Raw genomic sequence first — 20,151 nt, forward strand, 5'->3', positions numbered from 1 at the left:
ATAGGCTTTAATATAGGGTTTATATGGATTTTTGGTGAGGATGAATGACCAAAACGCCCCTAAAAATCAAATAATTCTCGAATCTGTCCTTTGGTGGACTGTTTTGATAGTCTGAAGTAGATCAACCATAACGTTTTACTCCTATTTCCAAATTGGATGAAACCAATTTTATTCGAAAGAGGACTCTCATATATTTCCGTTGATATATAGTATCTTACCCAGATCATTGTGTACGAGGAGTTATGATCGTTTGAAGTTGACCAAAAAATTCAATTTTGATAGGCTGAAGTAGATCGATCATAACTTTTTGCTCCGATAGACAAATTGGATGAAACCAATTTCATGGAAAAGAGGACTCGCAGAGCTTTCCGTTGATATATAGTATATCACGCAAATCATTACTTACAAGGAGTTATGATCGTTTAAAGTTGGAGCAAAAATACGCCAGGCCTCAGTACTTTTTCTTGCACGTTTTACTGTTCACTACTATTCACGGTTCGATCGGAATGTTCATAACTCGTCGCTCGGGTGTCCGTTTTGGATGATCCACATATGTTTGGAAAGATTATTCGATACTCTATGCAATGGGGGGTCATAATCTAACACATTCCGCATGAAAAATTTATAGTTCAATCTAGAAGATAGAACCCAACACGTTTACGCACAAAATTTCAACGAAAAATTTCCCGGGGTATTATATCATCCCTCCCTTGGAAACATTCATCCTACGATGATCCTAGACATGCGAAGATTAGATAGGGAATAGAGCATACAACTGAAACCATTTGTTAGAATCATCACCACATCGTTTCTCACTCCGACTGCAACATAGAATGCATATATTCAAGAAACTACAGATGAACACATAATAAATGAGAGCTTAACTGCTGCAACTTTTATCAAAAGTGCATGATTTAGGAAAGAAAGGTACCTTCGGCTTGATCGTAGTTCACAGAAAATAGGTGCGGGTACTTGGATCGCATATCCGCCTTAGCTTCCCAAGTTGCACCGTCAACAGATTGGTTTCGCCACAACACCTTAACCAAGGGACCTTTTTTTTCCTTAGTCTTCGGACACTGAAATCAAGAATCTTAAGAGAAATCTCATCAAAAGAAAGATTTTCTTGAATGTCAGCACTCACAGAGGAATCCACTACCACAGCATCGCTAATATGCTTTCTAAGCATGGAGACATGGAATATTGGATGAACAGAGGACAACTCGGAAGGTAAATCGACCTCATAAGCTACCTTACCAACACGACTAAGAATTTTGTAAGGACCAACATAACGGAGACTAAGCTTCCCCTTCTTTTCGAATCTCTTCACCCCCCTCATGGGTGAAATTTTCAGATACACTAGGTCACCAACTTTAAACTCAAGGTCTCTCCTTCTAACATCCGCATATGACTTCTGACGACTCTGCACAGTTTTCAACCTTTCCCTAATCAGCTTAACTTTTTCCATAGCCTTAAATACCGAATCAGGACCACTCACAGCCACTTCACCCACCTCGAACCAACCTATGGGTGATCTACACTTCCTTCCATATAAGGCTTCAAACGGACCCATGCCAATACTAGAGTGGAAACTGTTATTGTAAGCAAACTCTATCAACGGTAAGTGATCATCCCAACTTCCCTTAAAGTCAAGTGCACAAGCTCTCAACATATCCTCTAAGGTATGGATGGTCCACTCAGCCTGACCATCGGTCTGCGGATGAAAAGCAGAACTCAAAAGCTCTTGGGTACCAAGACCTTTCTGAAAAGCTTTCCAAAATTGCGAAGTGAACTGAGTACCCCTATCCGAAATAATAGACAACGGAACTCCATGCAGTCTGACTAGCTCTCGGATATACAATCTAGAGTAATCCTCAGCTGTATATGAAGTATGAACAGGCAAGAAATAAGCAGACTTAGTCAATCTATCAACCACAATCTAAATAGAATCATGATGGCGTCGAGAAAGAGGTAAACCAATCACAAAGTCCATATTTATCTCTTCCCACTTCCAGGTGGGAATACTAAACTCTTACATCATACCACTAGGTCTTTGGTGTTCAACCTTAACCTGTTGGCATGTTGCACACTTAGCTACAAAAGCTGCTATATCTTTCTTCATTCCACTCCACCAATAGATTTCCCGCAAGTCTCGGTACATCTTGGTGGCACAAGGATGAATAGAATATCTCTCCCCATGCACTTCATACATAATCCTCTATCTCAGATCATCAACATTCGAGACACAGAATCTACCCTGCAATCTCAACACACCATCTCCCCATTGGGAGAAAACCTCTACTTTTTGGTCCTTGACTGACTCCTTCTGTCTGACCAAACTAGCATCTAAGTATTGCTTTTCCTTCACTTCCGTAACCAAGGAGGATTCAGAACTACTCTAAACCCCTATACTACCTTCAGCAGAGTAAAAAAACCTAACCCCCAATCTAGCCAAACGATGTACATCACGAGCCAACTCTTTCTTACCTTCTACCACATGAGAAACACTACCCATGGACATTCTACTTAGGGCATCCACCACAATATTGGCCTTTCTCGGATGGTACAGCACACTCATATCATAGTCCTTTAACAATTCTAACCATCGTCTTTGCCTAAGATTCAATTCTCTCTCGGTAAACACATACTGCAGACTCTTATGATCAGTGAAAACATCAACATGGACACCATACAAATAGCGTCTCAAGATTTTCAAAGCAAACACAACAACTGCCAACTCAAGGTCATAGGCGGGGTAATTTATATCATGGGGTTTCAACTGTCTAGAAGCATAAGCTATCACCTTACCCTTCTGCATCAATACCCAACCCAACCCAACTCTCAAAGAATCACAGTACACCACAAAACCATCAACACCATCAGGCAAAGTCAAAACAGGGGCTGAAGTGACTCGAGTCTTCAACTCCTGAAAACTCTTCTCACAAGATTCAGACCACAAGAACTTCACTTTCATTTGGGTCAACCAAGTTATAGGAGACTCTATAGAGGAGAAAGCCTCAACAAAACAGCGGTAATAGCCAGCTAAACCCAAGAAACTTCAGATATCAGTTGGAGAAATAGGTCTAGGACAATTTCTAACAGCTTTGATCTTTTGGGGATCAACTCTAATACCCTCGGAATAAATGATATGACCTAGAAAAGCAACTGAACTTAGCCAAAACTAACACTTAATGAACTTGGAAAACAACTTTTGATCTCTAAGGGTTTGCAAGAGAGTTCAGAGATGATCATAATGTTCATCCTCACTATTGGAGTACACCAGTATATCATCGATGAACACTATGATAAGCATATCCGAATATGGTATCAACACTTGATTCATGAGGTCCATGAAAGCTGATAGGGCATTAGTTAACCCAAAAGACATAACAAGAAACTCAAAATGGACATAACAAGTTTGAAAAGCTGTTTTTGAGATGTCACACTCCCTAACTTTGAGTTGATGATAGCCAAAATGAAGTTCTATCTATGAGAATATTTCTATAAAAGGAGACTACGAATCAATAGCAGAGAGAGACACTTTAAGCCCAATAGACTTCTGAAAGCAAAAATCAAAATTTTTCCTAAAATGTCTTGTAGCCTCTTGCTCATAGATGTGGCACGCTACACACCAATGATCAATACTCTACTTAACATGGCTTGTCAGACTCCCTAGGACACCTTAAAACCTTAGGCTTTGATACCAAGTTAGTAACGCCCCAAAAATGGGTCCCAGAGCGTCACACGGAGCTTGAGGCTATGAGTAGCCCCCAATATAACCCTTTGAGCCATTTTCATTCAATTTAATACAAATCAATGGGGTTTCCATAAATAACCCTCAAATATCAACAGAGTAATCATCATCCAAGAATAAAAGAATTTCAGAAAGATAACAAAATACGACTTATTAGTCAACTCCCAATATTTATACTAGTCTGACAAGCCTCTAAGAAAATCAATAAAACCGGCGAGCCATTGAGACATGCCCCAACTGACTCATACTCAGTTATCAAATGTAAATAATTCCGTGAAACCAACATTAGGCATCACATCCTCAAAACATGAGGACTCACCACAACAAATAATGTAGAACAGCATGCCCAAAGAATCACAGTCGAATCTGGAACTGATCACCTAAACCTACATTCTGAGAAAATGCAGCCCACATTTGAAGATGTGGGTCAGTACCATAGAAAGAAATCGAGTATATGGGGGTGTATGCAGTTGTATAAACATCATCATCATAAATATTTATAAGAAATATGCAGGATGTATGAAAGACTCACATAGCCCAAAGAAAATCATCATAATCATGAGAGGATGAAATAAGAATAATAACATATGTGAGTCATCATATAATTTGTCAATCACTTTCAGTTCATCAAGAATATCAACTCTCATAATGTAAATATCATTTAAATCTTTCGATAGAATAACTTTCACAATTCCACTTTCAAATCACTTCACCGTTCACCATAGGCAAAAGAAAACACACACACACTGGGAGATCCTATAACCGACATAAACCATGTGAGATACATGGAGTCCAACGTACAACTCACGTTGGGGAGAGCCATCCTATCCTTTCCATCGGAGTAGGACTATCGATATTAAATCCACAAAAACTAGTGATCACTATATAAATCAGCCTCAGGCTCACTCCTACAGGAGCACGTAGTTCTAGGGAAGTAAGGTCGCTTTATACCTCCCACTCGGTGCTAAAGATTTCTCCCGGACTTAGCTTAGATCATTTCAAAGGCAATCCACAATAAAACAATTTTAGTAATATATAAATATACATCGGGAGCCATCATGCTTCCCATCTATCAAAATCAACCACGTTGTGGATTTCTTTCACTCTCGAGTTCAAAACAACTTTATTAAGACCAAAAGGTCAAATCATTAAAAATTTCTCAAATATTCAACATCAACGTGCTTATAACACATACTTTCTCAAAAAACACAATTTCCAATGGGGATTCACGACCCAAAGATTAAAATCATGATAAATATTGTTCAAGATTCATACTTTATATCACCACACATGTAAATTTATCTTTTAAAATCATAAACATCAAGATTTCATAATCATCATCATAAGATATGGGTTCATGCTTCAAATTCATAAAAATCAAATAAAAATCATGCCTTTCTAAAGAAAATTACTTTTGGGCACAAGAACGAAAGAGAGTTCTTGTTGAAAAATCCCACATACCTTGAGTGATGAACTTTAGATCGATACTTGTTTTTGAGATGTTAATCCTGTCTTTGAATGATGGTTCTTGGAGTTCTTGAACTAGGAACTTGGAATCTTGAATATATTTGCAGAATTAATGGTGAACTTTTGAGGTTCTTGAAGTTGGATGTAGGAGCTTAGGGTTTTCTTTTTGAGGAAATTTGATGAAATATAATATATAATGCTTCTATTAGGATTTAATATAGGGTTTAGATGGATTTTGGGTGAGGGTAAATGACCAAAACGCCCCTAAAAATAAAATAATTCTTGAATCTGTCCTTTGGTAGACTGTTTTGATAGTTTGAAGTAGATGAACCATAATGTTTTACTCTGTTATTCAAATTGAATGAAACTAATTTTCTTAGAAAGAGGACTCTCATATCTTTCCATTGATATATAGTATCTCACCCAGATAATTGTGTCGAAGGAGTTAGGATTGTTTGAAATTGACCCAAAAATTCACTTTTGATAGGCTGAAGTAGATCGACCATAACTTTTTGCTCCGATAGACAAATTGGATGAAACCAATTTCCTCGAAAAGAAGACTCATAGATATTTCCATTGATATATATTAGATCACCCAGATTATTATGTGCAAGGAGTTATGATCGTTTAAAGTTGGAGAAAAAATACGCCAGGCTTCAGTACTCTTTCCTGCACGTTTTACTGTTCACTACTATTCACGGTTCGATCGGAATGTTCATAACTCGTCGCTCGGGTGTCCGTTTTGGATGATCCACATATTGTCGGAAATCTTATTCGATACTCTATGCAATGGTGGGTCATAATCTAAGACATTCCACATGAAAAATTTATAGTTCATTGTAGAAGATAGAACCTAACATGTTTAAGTACAAAATTTCAACAAAAAATTTCCCGAGGTATTACAAGTATCTTGTACTTGGAGGATGTTCATCATGAAGGCCCGAGGGGTCGGGTAGTGCATAGTTTAGGATTAGTTTAGAATAGAATAGGTTGTACACTTTTGTATATTTTTATTTTTGGACTGTATAATTGGACTGGACATTATATTTTTAGGATTTCTTTTGTTGATGTTTGTTTGTTTAAGTGTTGTGTGTTTTATGTGGTTTATACACTTTTAGTGTCAAATTATCGGATACGCTCCACCAAGAGACCGTGGTTGAACCACGGGATCGAGGGGCTCCTAACACCTTCCCTGCGGTCAACAGAATTCCATAGCTGGAATCTCTGTTTGCAAACTAGTTTAAAGAGTCAAATCATTTTGAACAGGATTTTCCAAAGGTGACCTGGCACACCCGATTATGTCAAGTGGAGACTCTGAGTTTGAATATAAATACTTTCTTTTTTGAAACAAATTTTCCATCTTTTGTCATTTTAATAATAAAAACTCTTTCAAACATAAAATCCAATTCTCTTTGGGAGTGCAAAATGGGGTGTGACAGCTCTCGCGACTCTGATGGGGATTTTTCAGAATTCGAGCTTATTTTCTGGAGTTGTATTGGCTTAGTTTGGAATTAGGGGTGTATAAACATTGTTTGTGTTGTTTTGTGTTTTTGTATTATCACTATTGAGTGCCTACGTGCTTTTTGTTTACCGTTTTTATCTTATGTGTTACCACTTTATATCTAGCATCATGTTCATAACCCGAGTCATTCTTTCTGCAACAAAGTCCATCTTACACGTGTGGTACACGACCTCTAATTGAGTCACTCTTATTTTAGGGGGCAGCCATCGGTGTTATGGAGTAGGTGGAAAGCAAAGAAGCCACTATTGACCATACGCTCTCCCAAACAGCTTTGTTAGTGAACCCTAATGTAGGTCAGCCTTTAGGTCATGCTTATGTTCATCATATTGAAGACCAAGCGGGGCCCACTTGGTCCTTTGTAGGAAACTCACCTCTAAAGCATCCCTACATGCTAAATATTGCATCTTTAAGGGTAATGAGGTCATTTGACAGATTAATTTGGGAAAAAGCATGAGTTAGAAGCAACGTGTTTCGGAAGGAAATTGTTGAAAAAAGGAAGAGAAAAAAAAGATTTGGTAGTTTTTAGGGTTCTTTATGGCTTTTGTTTTTCAAATTCAAAAATTCAAAAAAAAATGTTTTTTTTTCTTTTACTTTTTGCACTCATTTTCCAAAAAATCAAAAATGTTAAAAACATTTTTCTTTTATTTCTTTAGTAAGTATTCATAATTCAAAAACTTCAAAAATATTTTTTTCATTCAATAGGAGCTTTGTACAGTTTTATGTAACGAAAATATCAAAAAGTTTTTTTTCTTTCATAGTTGTTGGTGTTAGTTTCTAATTAAAAATCCAAAAAGATTTTATTCGTCTATCTTTAGTCGTGTCTCTCAATTCAGGGTTTAGTTTGTCATTTAATCCTTAATTTTCCAATCTGGATGAACTACGCACTCCTGATTCTCCTCTTTTAGGATATGAGATACGTAGGCAACCTATTGTTGGTTGGGGAATCTTATTTCAAAAAATTCAAAAAAATATTTTATTCACGCTTCATTAAGAGTAGGTGTCTATGCATCAATAAAAGAAAGATACAAAAAGATTTTCCTTTAGTAGGTTCAAGTTTCATTTTCGTATGAAATGCAAAATTGAAACCCCAAAAAAGAGTTCCGTTGGTAATCATAGGTTTCATTTTGTATAGGTTATTAAAGCAGAAAATTTCAAAAAATATTTTCGTTTATTCTTTTGACAATTTGTCATTTTTCTTTTCTTCTTAAAATTTCAAGAAAAAAAAAAGAAAAAGAAAAAGTATTTAATTGGCCATTTTGACAAGACTTCACGAACTATGCACACCTGATTCTTCTCTCTCAGGGGTGAGATACGTAGGCACCCTTCTTGGGTTCGGTGAACTTTTCAAAAACAAAAAAAAGGAGATTTTGAGAAAGTGTTAAACTCTAAAACATTTTCTATCTCTTGTTCAGTTAGTTTGAGGTGGTTGGTTTATGGCATTTTGGCTGGTCCTCCATATTTCACCAAGTCACAAAGAAGGTTATGGCCAACAAGGATACCGAGTTTGTTGGCACTAATCAGACAGGGAGTTCGGTTAATGAGAATTTAGGAGCTAATGAAGAGATTCAAAAATTGAGGCAGCAAATGATAGAAATGCATCGAGCTTAGGCTAATGGGTTGCCGCCTCCTCCAGTTCCCACTGATAATCTGGAATTTCTTTCTAGCATGCCTTTCACGTCACATGGACAATTTCCCATTTTTCTTGATGAGGAACAACATACATTAGGATATACTCCGGGGCAATGATATCCAACCACTTCCAATGTTTATTTCCTCACTCCCCAATCCAAGACTACCACATACTCGGCTCCACCTGTTGTTTATGCTTTTGCGGTGCCACCCCTACCTGAATCTCCTACTTTTGATGTTCATCCACAAGTTGTGCCTCCCTATTCTACAAGAGAGCCTGCATTGGATATTACTGGGGATTAGCGTTACACTTCTGAGCCTACATTCAAGTTGAATGGTCTTTATGGTGACACTCACCCGCCAGAATTTCCTCCTAACACGGAGAAGCCTGTTATGACAGATGAAGAAGAGGAAATAACTAGAAAATTGAGAAGTTTGGAACTAGCTATGAAGAACTTGCAAGGACTTGGGGGTTACAAAAGTGTCTCATATAAGGACTTATGTATGTTTTTAGGTGTCAACCTTCCACCTAGATTTAAAATTGCAAAGTTTGAGAAATATGATGGACATAGGGATCCGGTGGTGCATTTGAGATGTTATTGTAACCAATTAGGAGGTGCTGGAGGCAAAGAATAACTGCTTATGGCTTACTTTAGTGATAGTCTTTCGGGTCTAACGTCGGAGTGGTTTGTTGATGAAGATATTGATAGGTGGAATAGTTGGGATGATTTAGCTGATGAATTTGTGAAACAATTACAATATATTGTGGAATTGATCCCTGATGAAAAATCCCTAACCAGTATGAAGAAGAAGAATATTGAGAGTTTTAGAGAGTATGTGATCAGATAGTGTGAACAAGCTGCTAGGGTGAAGCCGCCAATGAAAAAATGCAAGATAGTGGAGGTATGTATTCAAGCACAAGATGAAACATATTATCAACATTTGTTACCTGCGTTAGGCAAGTCGTTTATTGAGGTCCTTAAAATGGGGGAGATGATAGAAGAGGAAATTAAGACTGGTCGCATTGTGATTTTTGCAACATTGAAAGTGACTACTCAAGCAATTCAAAAGGGTTTAGGAAGTGTTAGGGAGAAAAATAATGAGGAAGATGCATTTGCTATTATAGTTGGATAGCAGGAAAGGTCAAGAAAACCACATCGTTGTCTCTCTCAGGCACAAGCCCAAGTTCATGCCCAAGCTTCACATAATCACTCCCAAAATCCACTATACTCTGCTCCTCCCTCTCCATATCTAGTATATAATGTACATCCACATATTCAACCCCCATCTTACCCACAGTGGAACACACCAACTTCTCAGAGTCATCCTTTAACTCTACAAACATACCAAAATCTTTCTAAGCCTAATTTTTGATCTAAGCCAAATGATGAAATGAGGCATAAGTCGAGAGATAGATTCACACCAATTGGAGATTCGTATGCCAGTTTATTTAGGAGATTGGTACAATGGGGCATGATCTCTCCTCTTTTTGGTTGCACTCTTAATCGGCGTTCATGAAATTTTGATCCTAATGTACGATGTGCATGCATATCATTTTGATGTTTAGGGTCACAGTATTGAAGATTGTCGTGCTTTGAAAAGAGAAATTGGAAAGATGATTCAAAATAAATCAATTATGGTGCAGAATATTGACAGTGAGGAAATCTCTAGTCATGATGATATGTAAACCAGTGGCTAAGATGTTATACTGAGCAATAGAGAAGTCCCCCCTCTCTCCTAGGAAGAGGTCTGGTAGTTTGTTTTGTTTTATTTTCTGTTATCCAAATTATTTCAGGGTTGTAGTTCGGGATCTATCTTGTTTCTGTCCCTTTTGTCATTTATGGTCAAACTTTTTCTATCTTTTATTTCAACTAAATAGAGTGTCCCTTTTTGCTTTGTGTTTAAATATATGTTATTTATTTATTTTCTTTACATAGTACATTTTATGTTGGCTTTAGCGATATGACATGCTGGCGGAATTCTTTGCTAGATCTTAAAATCCAATTTGAGCATGAACTTTGAATCAGAGGGCTAAAGTTAGAAAAAGCATCTAAGAAATAGGTAGCATGTTAAGACATTTTGTGACCATGTTGAAACCTTCTTTCAAAATTATAGCAATTGTTTTGAGAAGTACCAAAATAACTTGGTCATCAATTGTAAGGCATGCCTCAATTAGGTCAAACAGTGGATGTGCGATCCTATATCAAGTAGAACAGAAAGAAAATGAGCTAGACAAAATCATGAGTCATTCAATGTAAGAAATGTACAACAAAAGTGGAGTTGTATGCTAGAAAAGCGCAGAAGAAGTAGTGACGCGCAGACTCAATCAAAGTTAATGTTGTAAAAGATGTCGCACATGATCTTCCTCTCCAACTTTCAAATTGTATGTTATGTACTTGCATTTTCAAAGATTAATATGATGAAGGAATTTCATTCTGTTATCCAAACATTGTGTCATCCTTCATTTATCCCATTTGAGCCTTAGTTTTATTTTCTTTCATACACCTCTTTTGGAATCAATATAGAGTCAACAAATCTCAAAAGAAAAGGTGTCGAGCAAAATAGTAGAGTCAAAAAAGTTTCAAAAAAATGAGAAAAAGAAGAGCGTCTAGAAAAATAAAGTCAGAAAAATCCTAAAGAGAAAAAGAGTCAACAAAAGAAAAAAATCAGAATCAAGCAAACGAGCAAGCTATCAGAACTACGCATCACCTGATTATCCTCTCTCAGGGGTGAGATACGTAGGCTTCCCTACTCCGGGCTCGGTCTAACAAAATAAATAATTTAGAGTCACCCAGTCAAAAGAAACTAGGGCATGAGTTAATCCTCATTGTTTGAGTCAATTCCAAAATTTGTAAGTCCTACCCCACTTCAAGGGTCGCCATCCTTTCTTTCTAACCCTATCAAAAGCTAAGTTATAACCAAAGAAAGAACTTCAGATCAATCTTTGAGGATGTTAAGGCTAAACATGCAAGGGATTTGATAATGCATTTAGGAACTACTTGTCTTCCTCAATATAAGAAATTAGGAGAGAAATAAAAATGAGAGAGTCTTATTGGTGAAAACCCTCATGGGCACCGTAGGACGATAGTAAGTTGAGAGAGATAAAAAATGAGATAGTCGAATTGGTGAAAACTCTCATGAGCACTGTAAGACGACTGTGAGTTGAGAGAAACGAAGATAAAAGAGTCTCATTAGTGAAAAACCCTCACGGACACCATAGAAAGATGGTGAGCAGAGAGAAAAAAAATGAATGAGGCTTATTGTCAAAAACCCTTCAAGGCCCAAGGAAGTAACTCAGTTTCAAGGGAATTAACTCAACAACAATTGGTAGAAGTTTGGATGGAAAGATTAGGCAATTTAATCCAAAATGCATGACATAATCATTAGAGTTGACTGTATTTTCTTGATAAATTTTCATTTCTTTGTTTCAAATGGGGACAGTCATTATATTTTCTTTTCTTGAGTCAGTTAACAAAATAAAAAATCATTGTCATTTTTTCTCTTGTCTTTGAGTCAAGTCTATATAAAAAACAAGTGAGAAAAGATTTCAAAACTGGCTACCAGCTTCTTTAATTGCACAAAGTAAGACAATAGCCGACACATGAAAGAGACATGATTATGAGCCAAAAAAGGACATGCAGAATGTTTTATCAATAGAAAAGTCTGGGAACCTATGGAAATACCAAGTCACAAAGGGTTTATCTGAGAAACATAGCAATGCAGAAATACTCACTCTTAATAACCTGAGTTTGGGTCAATGATGCAGTAAGTCAATGATGCATGATAATGGTTGGAAGCAAGGTTAAATGTGATGATGGCAAGAGCGTTTGCCATGAAAGCCAAAACCACAAACCATCCACCATGTTTTTAAACTCATAAACTTTCTTTGCATTAAACAGGAACACATGTTAGCTACAAATCAATGATTTCAAAGCCTAAACATCAAGGCCCATAATTTCTCACTTTTACAAATGCAGGAAGAAATGTTGCTGCATAGGTTTGATAATTAAATTATGGTAAAAATTCATTATCTTATATCACTCGGAGACACACTTTCTTGTCCAAGGATTTCAGTTTTCATTTACTGGGTGATACACTTCATAAATTCAACCTTCACTCCTAGAAGACGTACCTTTTAGTCACGTTATTCTCTTTGACCCCTCGAAGACGTACCTTTTAGTCAAGTCATTGCCTTTGATTCCTATAAGACGTACCTTTTAGTTGACTCATTCCCTTTGATTCATATAAGACGTACCTTTTAGTTAAGTCATCTCCCTTGATTCCTAGTAAGATGTACCTTTTAATTGAGTCATCACCTTTTATTCCTATAAGACGTACCTTTTAGTCGAGTCATCTCCCTTGATTCCTAGTAAGATGTACCATTTAGTCGAGTCATCTCCTTTGATTCCTATTAGACGTACCTTTTAGTCGAGTTATTCCTTTGATTCCTATAATACGTACCTTTTAGTACAGTCATTCCTTTTGACCCCTAAAAGATATAACTTTTAGTCGAGTCATTCCTTTTGATTCCTATAAGACGTACGTTTTAGTCGAGTCATCTCCTTTGATTCCTATAAGACATACCTTTTAATTGATTCATTCCCTTTGATTCCTATAAGACGTACCTTTTTGTCGAGTCATTCCCCTTGACCCCCTAGAAGATGTACCTTTTAGTAGAGTCATCCCCCTTGATTCCTATAAGGATACCTTTTAGTCGAGTCATTTTCCTAGATTCCTATAAGATGTACCTTTTAGTTGAGTCATCTCCCTTTGATTCCTATAAGATGTACCTTTTAGTCGAGTCATTTCCCTTTGATTCCTATAAGATGTACCTTTTAGTCGAGTCATTCCCTTTGATTCCTATAAGACGTACCTTTTAGTCGAGTCATCTCCCTTGATTCCTAGTAAGACGTACCTTTTAGTTGAGTCATCACCTTTTATTCCTATAAGACGTACCTTTTAGTCGAGTCATCTTCCTTGATTCCTAGTAAGACGTACCTTTTAGTCGATTCATCACCTTCGATTCCTATAAGACGTACTTTTTAGTCGAGGCATCTCCTTTGATTCCTATAAGACGTACCTTTTAGTCGAGTTATTCCCTTTGAGTCCTAAAAGACGTACCATTTAGTCGAATCATCACCTTTGATTCCTCTAAGACATACCTTTTAGTTGATTCATTCCCTTTGATTTCTATAAGATGTACCTTTTAGTCGAGTAATTCCCTTTGACCCCTATAAGATGTACCTTTTAGTCGAGACATTCCCTTTGATTCCTATAAGACATACCTTTTAGTCGAGTCATTCCCCTTGACCCCTAGAATTCGTACATTTTAGTCAAGTCATCCCCCTTGATTCTTATAAGGCATACCTTTTAGTCGAGTCATTTCCCTGAATTCCTATCACACGTACCTTTTGGTCTAGTCATCTCCCTTTGATTCCTATAAGACGTACCTTTTAGTTGAGTCATTCCCCTTGACTCCTAGAAGATATACCTTTTAGTCGATTCATTTCCTTTGATTCCTATAAGACGTACCTTTTAGTCGAGTCATTGCACTTAATCCTTATGAGACACACTTCCTTGTTAGTTTTTATTTGTCCGGGGACACACTTTTTAATTTAAACTTCTATCTCTAGAAGAAGCACTTTCTAGTTAGAATTCCTCACTTTAATTCTTAGGAGATGCACTTCCTAGTCTTGGTCATTCAATTTTACTCTCAAGAGATGCATTTCTTGGTCAAAGTCTTGATTCATTATTGAAACATGCAAGTAGGTATGATCTGACTTTCTCAAAAGTCTTCTGATGGAATACTGGGGAAAAAAAATTAATATCTGTTTTGGAACTTTACTTTTTTGGCAAGCGATTTTCTTCTTACAATAATTTTGTTTGGGATAATTTTCTTTCTAGTTTTGATGTGATTTCAGAAGCCCGCCCGAAGCACAGGGCGAATAAATGGAAAGTCAAGCAGCAAGGTGAAGAAATTGTAAGTCAAGCAACAAGGTGAAGAAGTTGAAAGTCAAGTAAAAAAGTGAAGAAAATGAAAGTCAACAGATCAAAAATAGCAAGTCAGGAGCCCGCTTGGAGAACAGGGTGATGAAACTGAAAACCACGCAACAAGTTGAAGAAATTTCAAATCAGGACCCCGCCTGAAGAATAGGGCGATGAAACTCAAGTCAAGAGTCCAACAGAAGCTGTGTAGATAGGATTTTGTAATTTCATTTATATTTTTTACTTTTAATTTTCATTTTTGATGTAATAACAGAGTCGTGAACCAGAACCTCGATGGGACCTCACTAGACTCTCCAACTAGGCATAGTCCATTTGCTTCCAATCCTTTGAGATTACTGTTACTCGATTCCATCATAACTTGGGCAGGTAGGATGTCTTAAGTCAAGACCTGGTTTCCCTCCTTCCTTGTGCTCCGTTCTTTTGAATAAAGGTAAGGACAAAAATCTATCTCGTTGTCTACTGCTTTGTATGAAAACACCATGTGTTTACATCCAAAGGGGGCATGATGTAGACACGAAATTTTGTCCTTTCCCAAAAATATTTTAATTATTTTTATTTTATTTTATTTTTTTAATTTATTTTTTTATTTTTATTTTTATTTTATTCACCTTACTATACTTTTGTTTAATTGATAATTTCTTCCAAAAAAGAAACGAATTGAGAATAATTAAATACATAACATCTTTGCCACCTCACTATGCCACCTCAACACCTCACTTTCCATTTTTCATTGGATACATGCAAAAGGCACACACCCTACTCATTTTTTTCCACACACCACCTTCATCTTTCCACATGCTACACTAACTTTTCCACTTGCCACACACTTATTCCCACAAGCCACCAATTATTTGCTTCCACATAGGATAATAAATAAAGAAAAAGAAAAATCAAATAAAAATATAAAAGGAAAATTCTAAAAGGGGAAAAGGGAGGCTCATTCTTTCATCATCATCTTTTCCATAATAACAACAATCACCAAATTATCTTCCTCACAAAAACAAAACGAAATGAGGGAGACACAGAGAAAACTACGCGAGAGAAAAAAATTGAGAGAGAAAAAGGGTCTGGACAATGGGAATCCAGCGTAAACAGTACCGATGAACAGTAATAACATGAATAGTAACAGAGTGAACAGTAACAGCGTGAACAGTAATAGAATGAACAGTAATAATGTGAACAGTACGGAGTGAACAATAACAGTGTGAACAGTGTCGGTGATAAGTGACGGTGAACGTGTCATTATTTCTCATTTTCGAATTGGATTGTTGGTGTTAAGGTTCGTCTCGAGGTTTCTGGGTGCGAACTCTCTTTATTCGAATAACATTGAGTTTGAAAGCTTTAAATTGAGGTCCAATTCTACTCTCTCTCTTTTTATTTCATTGTTTATTATATTTGGTGTTGGATTGAATATTGTGTGTTATTTGGTCCTTGTTGGTGATGAATGTGTGTTTATTTTGACTCGTGGTTGGTTTTCTTGATTATGGTTTGGTGAAATGGTATCTCGTTTGAGAATTGAAATTAGTTGTTTGGGGATTGAATTGAGAAATTGATAAAAAGTTGAATTTAGATTAACTTTGGTTTATTGTTGTTTTGTTTAATTCGTAATGAGCATGAATATTGTTGGAATGTGATAGAATTATGATACATCGATTGGTGTAAGAAAACATACGTTGGGTAGGCAAAGTTTAGAATTTGTGGCTTTGGTTGAATGTTGAAAATTTCGTGGAATGTTTGAAATTTTGTTGAATAGTTTGATTTTCTCGCACTAAAAATGTATTCATTTGGCCGAAGAATGCCTTGAGGGATTTGTATTGATTTATCCGGGGAATGCCCCGAAGTATCTTGTACTTGGAGGACGTTCGTGATGAAGGCCCGAGGCGTCGGGTAGTGCATAGTTTAGGATTAGTTTAGAATAGAATAGGTTTTACATTTTCGTATATTTTTATTTTTGGACTGTATAATTGGACTGGACATTATATTTTTAGGATTTCTTTTGTTGATGTTTGTTTGTTTAAGTGTTGTGTGTTTTATGTCGTTTATACACTTTTAGTGTCGAATTAGCCAATATGCTCCACCAAGCGACCGTGGTCGAACCACGGGATCGAGGGATGCCTAACACCTTCCCCTCAATCAACAGAATTCCATAGCCGGAATCTCTATTCGCAAACCAGTTTAAAGAGTCAAATCATTTTGAAAAGGATTTTCCAAAGGTGACTTGGTACATCCGATTATGCCAAGTGGCGACTCTGAGTTTTGAATATAAATAATCCTTTTTTTGAAACAAATTTTCCATCTTTTGTTACTTTAATAATAAAAACCCTTACAAACATAAAATACAATTCTTTTTGGGAGTGAAAAAAAGGATGTGACATCTTTGAATTCTTACGGTTGAAGTTTGAGGGATCTTGATTTTTGTTTTGGGATTGAGGGGTGTTGTTCTTGAGTATTTGGAGGATAAGAGCCATATTTTGGATGAAATTATGATGAATTCCGTGTTATGGGGTATATATAGGGGTGAAATTTGACCAAAATGTCCCTAAGGAAACAAATAAGGTCACATCTGTCGCTCAGTTACTGGTTTGATATGCTGAAGTAAATTGGCTATAACATATTACTCTGATGTTCAAATTGGATGAAACCAATTGCATTGGAAATAAGACTCAAATATCTTTCATTTAATATATAGAATCTCTCCCATTTCGTTATATATAGGAAGTTATGGTCGTTTGAAGTTGACCCTGAAATGCATAAAACTGGGCAAGCACCGGACTTGAAAGGCTCCGCGGGCTTATCGCCCTGAGCTCCTGTTTTGGGCACCCAAACATGCCCTTACGCTATCTGAAAAATTTCAAAAATCACATGAGATGTACTATGACCTTTCCCCATCACAACGCAACTTGAAAATAAAAAATTAGAGTTCAGGAAGGTCATGAAATAATTCGTCCAAGTTCACAAGCTTATGGAATGAAGAAAGTTTCAACACTGAGCCAAATTTTTAAGTGCTAATCTTATCTTGACAATCTTGAACAGGCTTTAACGACTCGAAAAACTTACGGGGTATTACAGTTTTGTTCTCTCATGAAACACAGGATTATTGGCCAATTGTATAGCTGAATTGCTATCACTAAATGCTGAAATAGGCAATATAATGGGATTGTTGAGTTCCTAAAATAATCCAACTAGCCAAGTTACTTCTGCAACTACTGATGTCACACCCATTTTTTAACTCCAAAAAGATTGGTTTTTAAGGTTTCGAAAGGGCTTTTATTAAAGTGACAGAAAACGAAAATTTTATTTCAAAAAGGATTATTTAAATTTAAACTCATAGTCGCCACTTGGCATAATTCGGTATGCCATGTCACCGTTGAAAATCCTTTTTCAAAAATGATTTTGACTCTTTCAAACTGATCTACGAACAGATATTCCGGTTAAGGAATTCTGTTGACCGAGGGGAAGGTATTAGGCACCCCTCGATCCCGTGGTTCGACCAAGGTCGCTTGGTGGAGCATATCGGTTAATTTGACATTACAAATGTATAAACCACGCAAAAACACATAAAACAATCAATCAAACACACGAAATAAAACAAATCCAAAATATAGTGTTCAGTCCAATTATACAGTCCAAAAATAAAAATGTGAAAAATAAATCCTATTCTAACCTATCCTAATCCTAAACTACACTCCCGTGCTTTACCCGATGCCTCGGGCCTTCATCACGAACCTCCTTTGTGTACATAATACGTCGGGGCATTCTCCGATAAATAAATACAAATGACCACGGGGCATTTTCCGACTAAATGAATACATTTTTCAAATGCGAGAAAAAGAGAATCATACAACAAACATTCCACATTCAACAACCAACAAGCTTCAAATTTGCCTACCCAAACCTACTATTTACCTGCCCAGCTTGACCTATCATGATTCTATCACGTTCAACATCATCAATGAATCAAAATTTATCAAAATTTACTTTTATCAAGACCAATCCTTCCCGCATTCATTCTCCAATCAATTAACTAATTCTTCAACTACCAATCCAAGTTTTCATATCCAACATCAATCAACACAGAATTAATATTCCAACATGCCAAACACACAAATTATTCACAATTATGTAACAATTAAAGGGATAGAAGATAGAATTAGACCTTCCGAATACTTTTGATTGATTTATGAAGGGAATAAAGAGTTGTTCCAAAACTCCGATGAATACCGAACCACGACTCCCAAACCAATTATGAAGCCTTCAATCGCGATAGACCCAAAATCCGACTTGAATCAATATCCACAAAAAAAATACAAAATAAATACCCAAAACTGAAACCAAGAAGAAGAAGAAGGCCACAACCCCAAATATAATTTAATGGCTGGAGTTGATGTTAGCATGATATTTAACCGAGAATAAGAGGAACGAACTTCTGACGTGATTTCAGATCGTACTAGAGCCGGTGGTACTATTTTTCGATGAGTTTCGACGGAACAGTGGCCAAGCCATAGCTATTGGTATTTTGGAGTAGTGATTCCAGTGGATCCCCGTCAAGAACCCACCGAAGAAATTACCTATTTTCTCGATTTCACTTTCGCCAACTCCCGATTTCACTCCTTTTCTCTTGATTCTCTCTCAATTCTCTCTCTCTCTAATCACATGTGTGTGTACAAATTTTTGATCAGTTGTGCATGTGCACGTTTCCGGTGAGTTGCGTGGGTATATGTGTCTATGACTGTGTGGTCTATTTTTTGTGTGTAAGAGTGATGTTCTGTGAGGATGAGTGAGGTTCGTAGTGTATGGTGTGCAATTTTTCGTACAGAAAAATGTGTGTTAATGGTGGTTTCTTCTGCATGAATTGTGAGCTCTCCCCCTTTATTGTTGCTGACTATGTATGCCTATGGAATTGTGTGGTGATGGTGCTATTTCTGTTGTGATTAAAAAATGTCAGTGGAGTGTGTATTTCCCTGTGGGCCCACCCCTATTTGTGAGAATTGTATATTGTTTATAACTGTGGGTCCCTTTTCTCTTTTGTATTATGGTTTTTGAATTCTGTATCCCTTTGTGTGACGTGTAACAGTGACGTAGTGTGGGGTAGTGGGGTAGGGTAGGGGATGTGAGATGGTGAGTAGGGAAGGGGGTAGGGGTAGGTTGTTAGGATCATTAAAACAAGATTAAATTTGATAGAAAATTTATTAAGGGTTATTATTTTTTGTATTTTTGTGGGGTGTAATCACATGGGTGAGGGTACACGATAGGATAAGGTAAAAAATGAGTAAAAGTAATACCGGAGAGGGACAAAATTAGGTATCTACAAATAGAATATCAAAATCTCTTCTTTCAACACTTAAGGTTTGGGACCACCATATCAATAAATCAATTTAAAGAACTCATTCTTTAAACTCATGTAAACACATGCAAGAAACTCTCTCTTTTTCAACATTTCAATAACATAAGGTGGTTATGTCAATTTACTCAATCATATGAAATTCTTTCTCCAAGGATAAATTTATATCAAGAAGACTCCCTCTCATTATCTATAAATCATGTTCAAATACTATGAAATCAAGAAAACCCACTTTCATACAATAAAACATGCATTTTAAATCATCCCCGGTAAGATCATAAACTTCAATTTATCACAGGAGAGGGGCGTCATAATTATGCTCTCCATCAATCTTCAAAACTCAATTTCATATGTATACATATCATATGATTATCAATCAGTTCAAGGGGAAAGGCCTCAAGGTCAAGACAATAATAGCATTGAAACATTCAGGAT

Source organism: Capsicum annuum, chromosome 5 (genome assembly GCF_002878395.1).
Source record: "Capsicum annuum cultivar UCD-10X-F1 chromosome 5, UCD10Xv1.1, whole genome shotgun sequence".
Taxonomy (NCBI): domain Eukaryota; kingdom Viridiplantae; phylum Streptophyta; class Magnoliopsida; order Solanales; family Solanaceae; genus Capsicum; species Capsicum annuum.